Below are 11217 nucleotides of genomic sequence, written 5' to 3' on the forward strand. Positions count from 1 at the left end.
ACACATGTAGCGTCAATCAAAAAGCTCTGACACTTCTAAAGTCTCTGATTTCATAAAATCCCCTAAATTTCATTAATGCATTTGCTTGATCATAGGTCGCTGTATTAGATTTAAAATTGATGATGGGACAAGCAACCTTTGACTTTGCTACGACAAGCTCTGTATCATAGATCTCCTGGTGGTGTAGCTCAATTACATAACCTCTCGTCAGACAAGAAAACCATCAGTAGATCAACCATGCTGTGTCCAGTAGAACATGAATAGCAGTACAACAACTTTTCAGCTAAGTTGTGAAAAGAAAAGTAGCACAAAAACAACCAAGCAACTTCTGGTGCATCAAGAAAAGCAACACAAGGACAACCTTGCAACGTCCAGTACAATAAAGGCATCATAACAACAATCAAACATCTCCCAGTACAAGAAAAAAATCAACAATGGTGCAACCTAAAGTACAAGATGAAAAGCAGTGCAAATACATTAACACTGCCACCGGTGCAAGTAGTAAACCCAGCACAACGAGAAGGATACAGCCTCTGGTACAACAAAACAGGCAGAGCAAGCACAACTCTCATGCAAATACTGGTGCAAGAAAAGCAGCACAAGTACAACCATACAAACTACATCGAATCAAGGAAACCAGCAGACCAACCACGCAACATTTGGGCCAACAAGAACTGCAGCATAAGATCAACTGCACAATCTTCAGAACAAAGAAACACTAGCAAGCAGCATTAGTTTGAGTTGTACGAGGTCCGGCCAGCAGATGGTCTGTGTGCTTCTAAACCAAGATGAATGGCCAAACCTGGCACTGGTTTGCGCTTTTGGGGAGCTCTGCTGTTAAATGCACAAGTGCATCTCAAACTTAAGTCTCCTCACAAGAAGAGCTGCTTATGGCTGCTTATGGAAGTTTCAGCCTGCGTGCCATCAGCAACAGACCCAGAAGGATGGATCAAAGTTATCCTGCTTTGGCTAATTGGTGTGACTAAAACCCTTCTTCTTCTGTTTCAGTTTCTATAGCAACACCGCCTCTTACAAACGTTGTTTCTAGCGCGTGTGTAAGGTTTCCTTTGGATCAAATAATACAGCTAAAATAATTGTCTTTTTTTACATCTCCTGCAGACCTTCACGTTGTGCAACCCCACCTTGGTCGGTTTTCCTTTACAATGCCAAAAAACAAACTGGGTAATGTAGTAAGCCTCAGCATCAATTGGACAACTCGTTTTGAGCACCACATTTGGCAGTGATGGCAGAACTGCACTGCATTTAGGTTGGTCAAATCTTAAATATTCTTTCATGTGTAATTAACGAGAACGGACATTTTGAAATATATTATTTCATAGAAGTTCGTGAAGTTAGCTGTTACTGATGAACATCAATTTGCATCTTTGCACTCAAAGTTACACATTGGGGCATCTTCCCGCTCCCACAGTAGCACGTTTCTTTTTTTTGTCATCGTGAGGAAATGCTTCTGATAACTGTTAAAAATGTTTTTTTCATGGATAACATGTTTTTCTAAGGTATGGTTCCACTTGCCCCCTTAAATGACGTAAAAGTTGCCACCCATACAGGTCAATGAGAAACTTTTCAAAATAGCACTGGGGCCTTCCCTCTTACATCATTCAAATGCAAATCAACGTGAAATCTCTACCAAAGTCAGTCAGTCGTGAGCCTTCCTGCGAGCAGCACTTGTGTTGAATAGAACGCCCAAAGGCCTTAGAGGCGCCAGGACAACAGCTTCCTTTTCCGGCTGAGAGGATTCCAGCTCAGCTTTCGATACCAATCAAACATTGAACCCTTCCTTGCAGAGATATTACTGGTGCTAGGCAAGGAGAGCCTCGCTTTCACCATTCAGGCAGTCACCCGCGGAGCAGAGTGCGCATTGCGCAATACAACCTGGTAGGAGTTCTAATCCCCCCCCCCCCCCATATTGGTGTACATAAAGATAGTTGTCTTTGCTATGTTATGACCTCAGCAGAGATTGATTCAAACAGCCTTACAATCACCATCTGACACGACTATCACTGCACGTTCCAAACATGTTTTAAAGTGAACCTTGGTCCACATGCACCTTAGAACCTAAGCCAAGGACGCACGTTGACGTGTCTTCACCAGAACTTTTAAAAAAAAATAATGTTGGTCACTCTGTGTAACTTCAGAGAACAACCGCTTTTGTGTATGATAATGACACAGTGACACATCCGTCTTCAATAATGTCCTCCACAAAGGAGATATGAACACACGCTAGAGACAAGTTCACCTATGTACGGAAATCAGACCATCTTTTTTTTTTAACTACTGGTGCAGCCGCACGAATGTGTGATGGTAACGGCATTTAGGTACATGCGCAGAGTGTTTATGTTCCTGCTGAGAGCACTCAGCAGCGCTGAGTAAAAGATTACTACATTTCGCGATGAACGCCACTTTCCAGGCGTGAATCAGAGAGTGTTGACTATGGAAGCTTGAAAACCAGCCGATAACACGGCAGTATGTAAAGGGCATGTGCTGGATTAATGCCATCCCTGGACGAACAGTGACCCCCACCCCTCCCCTCCCCTCCTCTCCCCACCCTCACTCACTCTTATACTTGAATTAAATCACACAAATGCAAGTTACACGCGCACGTCCCGTTTCGTCATTCTGACTTCAGACTGTTGTTTTGAATTTACACCCCACAGATCAACACACAGAAGCAGGACCACAAACAGACAAATATAAACCTAGACAGAGGCAGGGATATATTCAAACACACTCACTTTCATAAAGATACAAACACTCGCACAGAGAAAACACAATCACCGGCAGAGTCCCATACACATACACAGCAACACACTGCCATGAGGGCAACTTGTAAACTAGAACACAACAACAGCGCAAGAGTATATACGCCACGAGTTTGCATGCAACACAATGATATTTTGTAAACAGGACTATAAGAATAGCATCCGAGCATGAATATGAAATGTTATCACACTGTGCTATAAAGTCGATAATATAGAATGAACAATTAGTTTATTATTCTCATACAGTTGATTCATTGCTAGATAAGGTTGTTTTTGGAGAAAAGACATCATTTGCAGATTTGTAGTTGAAAGAGCAGTAATTGAACGAGTCACGGTGCACTTATTACATACATCGCCGGGTTCTGCCGAGGTGTCTCCCAGCGAGCACTCATGCAAGACCTCACCTCCCTGCTGGGTCAGGTGCCTAGCATAGGAAAGTCAGCGAGACCCCTCTCTCCCCCCCCCCCCCTGCTCAAGTAAGCAGGAGAAATGTGTTGGCAGAACAGTGCAACCTACCAGGACTGGTGCCAGTGTGGGCACTCTGTTATGGGCAGCGGCAGCCTGTTCTGCTGAAGTGAGACATTTCTGCTGCCCACGCGCTGCAGTTCTATTTAATTACCGACAACACAGTCTCTCTAATGCAACATCGTTGTAATGGGGATTATTGAATCACCCTTCAGCCTGTGCATCTGCTCTCTGCCTCCGGATTGGCTGAGAATTCAGCCGACAGCATCAGGAGAAAAAAACAACAACAAGTTCGTATGCACAGTGACCTTGCAGGGTCATGGTTCTAACCCTAACGAGGCAATATGGCGTCTAAGCATTTAACACCCACGCACACTGCCAGCCAGAAAAGGGAGGGGGGGGGGGGTTCAAAGCTTAAAGGAGGGAATGGCTCAAAAGGACATATGATAAGCGCGGCACGTGTTTTACAAGGCACCATCATATGTGTAGAAAAGATATTTTAAGCAGCATCAAAGGTATGAATAAATATGAAGGTGAAAGTGTACATTGAAAGTAAAGTACTTCGTTCCCAAAGTTTCTTTTACTTTACGTTTCTCTTTCCCTCCGGTCTAGTTTTTAACCCACACTACGAGTGAAATTACCCAACCATATTGGCCCATTTTTACAATGTACGTCCTCCTTGGCTTTATGATACGCTACTTTGCGCATTTAAGATGCTGTATAGAATAGTGTGAAGGGTGGCCACGTGGTGGGCAATGTAAACTTAGTGACACCATGGTCTAGTTTTTTAGTTCCTGTGTACGCCAGTTCCCTATTCTCATTATGTGCAGAACTGCAGATCCAGTTTTGAAGTTCAGATAACAACCTGCACACAATAAATCATATCCCATCATTACTTGCCCCTTAATGCACCCCCTGACTGGCACTAAATTAAAAAGGCTCAGGATCACACAGCTCTCTTATCCTGCGCTGGCTCTTTGCCTATATACGGAATAATGATCAATGCAATGCCCACAGCCTGTATGTCCAGCCTGCGCCGAGGGGTGCCTTAGCTCACTCCTAAGCAGTTATGAGCTCTTGAGCTGTAAATATGTCTGTGTGAATGGGGCAGGAAGCCGTGGGCGGTGCTATGCTTACTCGAGGCACATGATGCTTTGTCTGTCATAGAGAGGAGAACATGTACTTGTGTGTTAGTAGAAGTTCGATTGTCTGTTTAACGCGAGAGGCCGTTTTCTTGGCGGTGGCCGGGACTATTCAGGAGAGTTGGGGACGTAGGGGGCGGGGGTTTGGGGGGGCGGGGGAGGGGGGGGGGCAGAGAGTACTCACAGCATAGCACAGTCAATGGATGCTACGAATCTATAGTGCCTTTAAGGATTTAAATGGCGTATGTTCAGGCAAGTAAAGGAGAATTGATGTTCGATATTGTTCGTATTTCATCTAGTAGTAAGGCGGAACGCTGCGTTTGAGCCCCAAGTAACTAGTTTAGACCGCTCACCATTCTTTTCCGATGTCTAACGGGTCCCATTGCAACCGCGCTGCTGCCTACGCTTCAATGCTATTGACGATCGCACAACAACCTCATCCCGCCGGTTTCTTATTGCTGAGCATGGCTATTGCAAGGCAGCGTCTTTTACTGGTCTTTTAAGTCAGCATCGCCGCTTATCTGTGAGTTTCAGGCACAGAGAAGCCGCCAAGTTGAACAACAGTACCAGAGGAACAAAGTTATTGGCCTTGAGATGGCTGCCTCCGGCAGGTCTCTTGCAATTACTGCACGCGTGATGCTCAGCTGGCAGTGCGGGGCTAGCCAGCCGTACAGAGGTTTCAGAACTGCAGCAGGGCACTGACATCTCCCATCCCTCAACAAACTATGCCAGATTCACGGTGCGTGCCTCGCAGGCATACAGCGGACCCACAGCCCCCTAAATATTATCTATTTAATATCGCGAGGCATCTCAGCTGCGCAAAAATTGTCTTACCTGTAGTTTCACCCTGTTCAAATCCACAGGAGAGGGGCACTTTGCCCAGATGAGGAAATTCACAGAAAGAAAAACGGTGGGTTAAAGTACCGGCAGAAGCCAAGGTCTGTGCCAAGAGGATGTGCTCTCCTTCAGTAAGTTGGCAGCGCTTCTGATCCCCACTGAGTGTCCCTGTGTAGTTCAGTCCTCTTCCTATTCCTTGGGATCCACCTCCGTGCTCCAGACTGCGGTTCTGGTCCTGGCTACTCGCCTCTCCCCTCTTCAGCACCAGCGGCTCGGTGGACAGCGCCAGCTCCGATCACCTGCAGGTTGTCTTTCACTGAACTCGACTTCTACCCCGCCTGCCTCCTCCAGACCTGCCACTCGCGCTCTAAACCCCGCCCAGCGAGGACGTCACCTAGCAGCCTTCGATGCTCTCGGCTTCCAGGCCCTCCCCCTCATCTGCATCCGAGCACCCAGTGCGCCGCCTGGGCACTGTCTACCTGCCGCGCCCCTCATTACCAGCTTGAGCCATGGGAAACCAGCGGTGTGCGACAGGGGATCGCCGAGGGATCACCGTGCATACCACCTGCTGCAAAGCCCCAGAGTCTCCAGGCAGACATCAACCAAATCACAGCTTTGCTTTGTCTGAGGCTGCTTTCGATGCTGCCCAGAATCCCACAACTGCAACTGCTTTGGATTTTGGTATGTTTTTTATCATCAGTTTTGGTGATAGGCGGTAGGGTAATATTAATAATAATTCGATAACAATGTGACAGAACGTTTGTCATTATCCGTGCCATCGTTTACAATTCACTCGGCAACATGAAGTGTTTCTGGTCCAAAAAAGAATAGGAATGTCTAAAGACCACTCTTGAGAGATTAATGGCGAAATTCTGTTAGAAGGTGTGAGTTTTTTTCTGCCACACGAAGTATCCCAAAGCAGCTTGTCTCTGTTTCAGTAAAGCTACGTTGTATTTCTTTACTTTTCCACAAGACTGTTTTCATATTGAACCTGAAGTGCCGAAGCTTTTTTATGGGGTCTTTCTGGAATTACGTGCTTGCGGCATGAGCAGCAATAACTTTTAAAATTGGTTTGGAAATGGAGGGAGTAAAGCAAACCAAAGCACACGGAGGACTGTGGGGATATTGCCGAACGGGCACCAGAGGATGAGAAGTCAGTACTCTGGCCACCTTGCTGTGAAAGCATCCATTACCTCCTCGTGCCTTCCTTTGCCTCACTTAATTGCTGCATGAGAAGGGTACAGACTCGTAGACGCCCCCCATTTCAATAGGACGCTAGCATAAAAGTTCCACCCTTCCTCCCAACAAACTATATGGTCTGTGAACAAACAATTATGTGAGCAGCGATAGAGGTAGTGTTTGTCTCCGGATGTACAAAATTACAAAGCAAGCGCAAGCAATCACCATGTATGACTTTATCACACGTTTTTTGGCAAAATGAACCCCCTCATTGTGTTCCTTTTAAATTAAACTACTAACTCTCTACTACTCACTCGCTACTACTCTCTACTACTGACTCTCTACTACTCACTCTCTATTATTCTCTACTACTCTCTACTACTACTCTATACTACTCACTCTCGACTACTCACTCTCTACTACTCACTCTACTACTCTCTACCACTCACTCTCTATCACTCTACTACTCACTCTCTACTACTCTCTCTCTACTACTCTCTCTCTGCTACTCACTCTACTACTCACTACTACTAACTCTCTACTACTCTCTATCTACTGCTCACTCTCTACTATTCACTCTCTACTACTCACTCTCTACTACTCACTCTCTACGACTCTCTACTACTCACTCTCCACTACTCACTCTCTACTACTCACCCTCTACTACTCACTCTCTACTACTCACTCTCTACTACTCTCTACTCTCTCTTCTACTCACTCTCTACTACTCACGCTCTACTACTCACTCTCTACTACTCTTCAACTCTCTACTACTCTCTCCACTAGTCTCTAATATTCTCTACTACTCACTCTACTATTTTCTACTACTCTCTACCATTCACTCTCTACTACTATACTACTCACTCTCTACTACTCACTCTCTACTACTCACTCTCTTCTATTCTCTCTCTACTACTCGCTCTCTACTACTCACTCTCCACTACTCACTCTCTACTACATGCTCTTTACTACTCAATCTACTACTCACCCCTACTACTCTACTACTGTCTCTACTACTCACTCTCTACTACTCTCTCTACTACTCACTCTCTACTACTCTCTACTACTCACTCTTGACTACTTTCTCTCTACTACTTACTCTCCACTACTCTTTACTACTCACTCTACTACTCACTCTCTACTACTCCCTACTACTCACTTTACTACTCACTCCCTACTACTCTCTACTACTCACTCTCTACTGCTCCACTACTATCTACTACTCACTCTCTAGTACTCTACTACTCCCTACTACTTCTCTCTTTACTACTCACTCTCTACTACTTATGTTCTACTACTCTCTACTACTCACTCTCTACTACTCTCTCCTAATCACTCTCTACTACTCACTCTCTACTAATCTCTACTACTCACTCTACTACTCACTCTCTACTAGTCTCTACTACTCTCTCTCTGCTACTCACTCTCTACTACTCTATTACTCACTCTACTACTCACTCTCTCCTACCCTCTCCTACTCACTCTCTACTACTCACTCTACTACACTCTACTACTCACACTCTGCTACTCTCTCGACTTCTCTCTACTACTCTCTACTACTCACTCTCTACTCTCTATTACTCATCCTCTACCTCTACCTCTCTACCTCCACCTCTACACCTCTCCTCTCTACCTCTCTCTACCTCTCTCTCCACGCACACATATGAACATATACATATGCATATGCATTTATACATATGTATGTGTATATATCCTCCAAAGATTCCCCAGCAGATGAGGCCACACAACACATAAATTAAGGAAAATCTTTTATTTTTTATAACAGCCAGCTTACGATCCTATATTTCAATCCCTCTAGCCTGACGCGTTTCAGAGGGTGTCTATCTCCTTCCTCAGAGGCTTTTGAGCAAAAGGTAAATTCATGCATAATCACAAGTTCCCTGCGTGCCTTTAAGCATTTCAGTTGGCCTCAGGTGGGCCTTTTACTTTTGATTACCTTCGCAAGGCACGCTGGTCCTTGTGATTTTGGTAAGACATAATTAAGCCCTCCAGTGGGTCCTGATTGTTCAAATAATTTTAATATTGTCTTTCTAGCCCTCCATTGGGCCCCTGGATCGCACCCTGCCTGTTAAAATTAGTCCTTGTGTGCCTTTTTACAAGGGGAAGGTTGCCCCTGGAAGCATCCATTTCATAATGTTGGATGGTGCAATCCCTCCATGGCCTGGAAAACGTTGTGTTAAACTTTCTCCAAAGATTTCCCAGCAGACGAGGCCGCACAACACATCATGTAAGGACTTTCCTTTATTTATGATAACAGCCAGCTTATGATCCCGTATTTCAATCCCTCTAGCCTGACGCGTTTCAGAGGGTGTCTCTCTCCTTCCTCAGAGGCTTTTGAACAAAAGGTAAATTCTTGCATAATCACGAGTTCCCAGCGTGCCTTTAAGCATTTCAGTTGGCCTCAGGTGTGCCTTTTACTTTTGATTACCTTCGCAAGGCACGCTGGTCCTTGTGATTTTGGTAACACATAATTAAGCCCTCCAGTGGGTCCCGATTGTTCAAATAACTTTAGGATTGTCTTTCTAGCCCTCAATTGGGCCCCCCGATCACACTCTGCCTGTTAGAATTAGTCCTTGTGTGCCTTTTCACAAGGGGAAGTTTCCCCTTGTAAGCATCCATTCCATGTTGTTGGATGGTGCGATCCCATCATGGCCTAAAAACGCAGTGTTAAACTTCCTCCAAAGATTTCCCAGCAGATGAGGCCGCAAAACACATCAAGTAAGGAACATCCTTTATTTATGATAACAGCCAGCTTACCATCCCGTATTTCAATCCTTCTAGCCTGACGCTTTTCAGAGGGTGTCTCCCTCCTTCCTCAGAGGCTTTTGACCAAAAGGTAAATTCATGCATAATCTTGAGTTCCCTGCGTGCGTTTAAACATTTCGGTGGCCTCAAGTTGTTGGCACCTCTGGGTAGTAGGCGCAAGGAAGAACGGATGAGCACCCCAAACAAACTATTTGATACATGTATAAGAAAACTCACACTTAAAACTGTTATTGCGAATATCCTAGTGATTGTGCGGTTTCAAGCCTTTAAAGTGATACACTATTACCTGACAACTTATGGTTACCCTATAGGGGTACTAATTGGCTTTCCTAGAGAGAGGGGTGTGACGCTGGCGTTGCACTTAGCTGAGGTCACCTGTCGTGACCTGCACCTGTCTTGTCCCATGGGCACCCGATTAGTCGGGAGCCTGGTCCGTATTTTGCCCCAGCCCGTGGCCAGGATTGGTCATTGCACCATTCTAGGTAAATATAATCTATGTGGTATGTCCATGTGCTATTTCCCTTTCTCACCCTTCCAAGGTTCCAATGTCTAAAGGTGTTGCTGTGATTTCTTACAAACTTTATGTCCTATTGTTTATATTCTTGCTTGTAAAATTTATGGTCACAAGATTGTGGCCTTTTTCAATTTGACTCGGAAAACATTTCATAGATAAAGGTTGTAAAACTTTTCCCGAGTCTGTGGTTAATATACAAAAGTAAATATGTTTAAATACTGCCTGTTTATTCTAACTCTCTGATTCACAGGGCTTATAATAAAGTGGCAAGGATTGGTACGTCATGATTTATAGGTATGAGTCCTAAATGGAACCTCTGGGCAAACTGATAGGGTGACTAAATTAGTAATTGGTTAGGCAGGACTACTAGTTCAAAGTGTGAATGTTATATGGGCCCAAGGGGATTATGGTATAATTGAGCTAGTTGGTCCCTGCATGCTCTATCAGTATACTTTTCTTAGTAGCCGTAGTATGGTTAGGGATTAATTAAAAATAGGTAGTTAGTTGTGTATTGATTATTGATTATTTATTGATTTTATGTGGTAACCAAAACTGTTTTCATGTTAAATATTGTTTCGTGTATCCTGGGATAAAGAAAGCGGTTGGTAAATAAAAGCCTCACTGTAATGAGGTTACTTGCCTTGGGGAATAGGTGGGTAAAGTTAAGTAAAACTTGAAGCACTAGTTAGGGTTTATTTTTCCTGAGTATAATTGTGGGAGTGATTGGTAGCAAAGAAGTTCGCTGGTGAAACTTTGGTTTTATATCACCTAGAAAGGATAATTCTGAAGGAGTAGCAGGTTACTTTTGCTTAAGTGAAGATTAAACGGTAGGTTGTTTTACTCGCAGTGTATGAAGAGTAAGCAGAATTTCTTAGGTTTACTCGTTGTGAAAGAAATTGTCATTTTTTTTCAATCAGGCCCATTAGCGAACGTTTCATGTTGTTATTTAATGAAATGTATAATTGAATCTTAAAAATAAATTAAATTGTCATATTCTCTTGCAAGGAGGTAGTCATTTGTTGGTGCTGCACTGACGTCATAGAGAGCCACGCTGGGATTGGTAGAAACAGCGGGTGTGTAGCTGTGAGAAAATTGTAAAGGAGGGGTGAGTGCAAAGAGTGAGATTCACTTCACAGAAAAGCTGAGCAAATATTGGTTAACTCTGCTTGTAAGTCTAAACTTCATTGGTCATTAAAATTAAGAGACGCGCTGGTATTGGAGAATTATTTCTGCAAAATAAACAAACTGAGTTAATTGAATTCATTGACATTTCATACAAAATTAAATAGTAGTATATGTGGAATTTACATCCAGCAGTTATAGGAAACCGTCCTGATAAAAAATATTTAGGATTTGCGAGAGAACAACAAATTAGAGGAAGAGGTTATATCATGTACGGAGATAAAAGAAAGATGTCACTTTTCAGTAGAATAAATAATTATTTCCAAAAAGACAAAGTTATGAAAACTAGAAAAGGGATTATTATTCCACCACCAAATACGCCGGCATCATA

At 43.8% G+C, this 11217-nt stretch overlaps 1 protein-coding gene across 2 annotated transcripts in view; it reads right to left on the reverse strand.

The window, feature by feature from the left end:
* Positions 1 to 5548, reverse strand: part of FSTL5 (follistatin like 5) — a 2973258-nt gene extending 2967710 nt beyond the window's left edge. For both annotated transcript variants that reach the window (XM_086962384.1, XM_086962383.1), the window contains exon 1: positions 5222 to 5548. The gene's annotated coding sequence lies outside the window, so the exon portion shown is untranslated. The remainder of the gene's footprint in view (positions 1 to 5221) is intronic.
* Between the last annotated feature and the right edge of the window lie 5669 nt (positions 5549 to 11217).

This window comes from Lissotriton vulgaris, chromosome 3_1 (genome assembly GCF_964263255.1).
Source record: "Lissotriton vulgaris chromosome 3_1, aLisVul1.2, whole genome shotgun sequence".
NCBI classification, from domain to species: Eukaryota; Metazoa; Chordata; class Amphibia; order Caudata; family Salamandridae; genus Lissotriton; species Lissotriton vulgaris.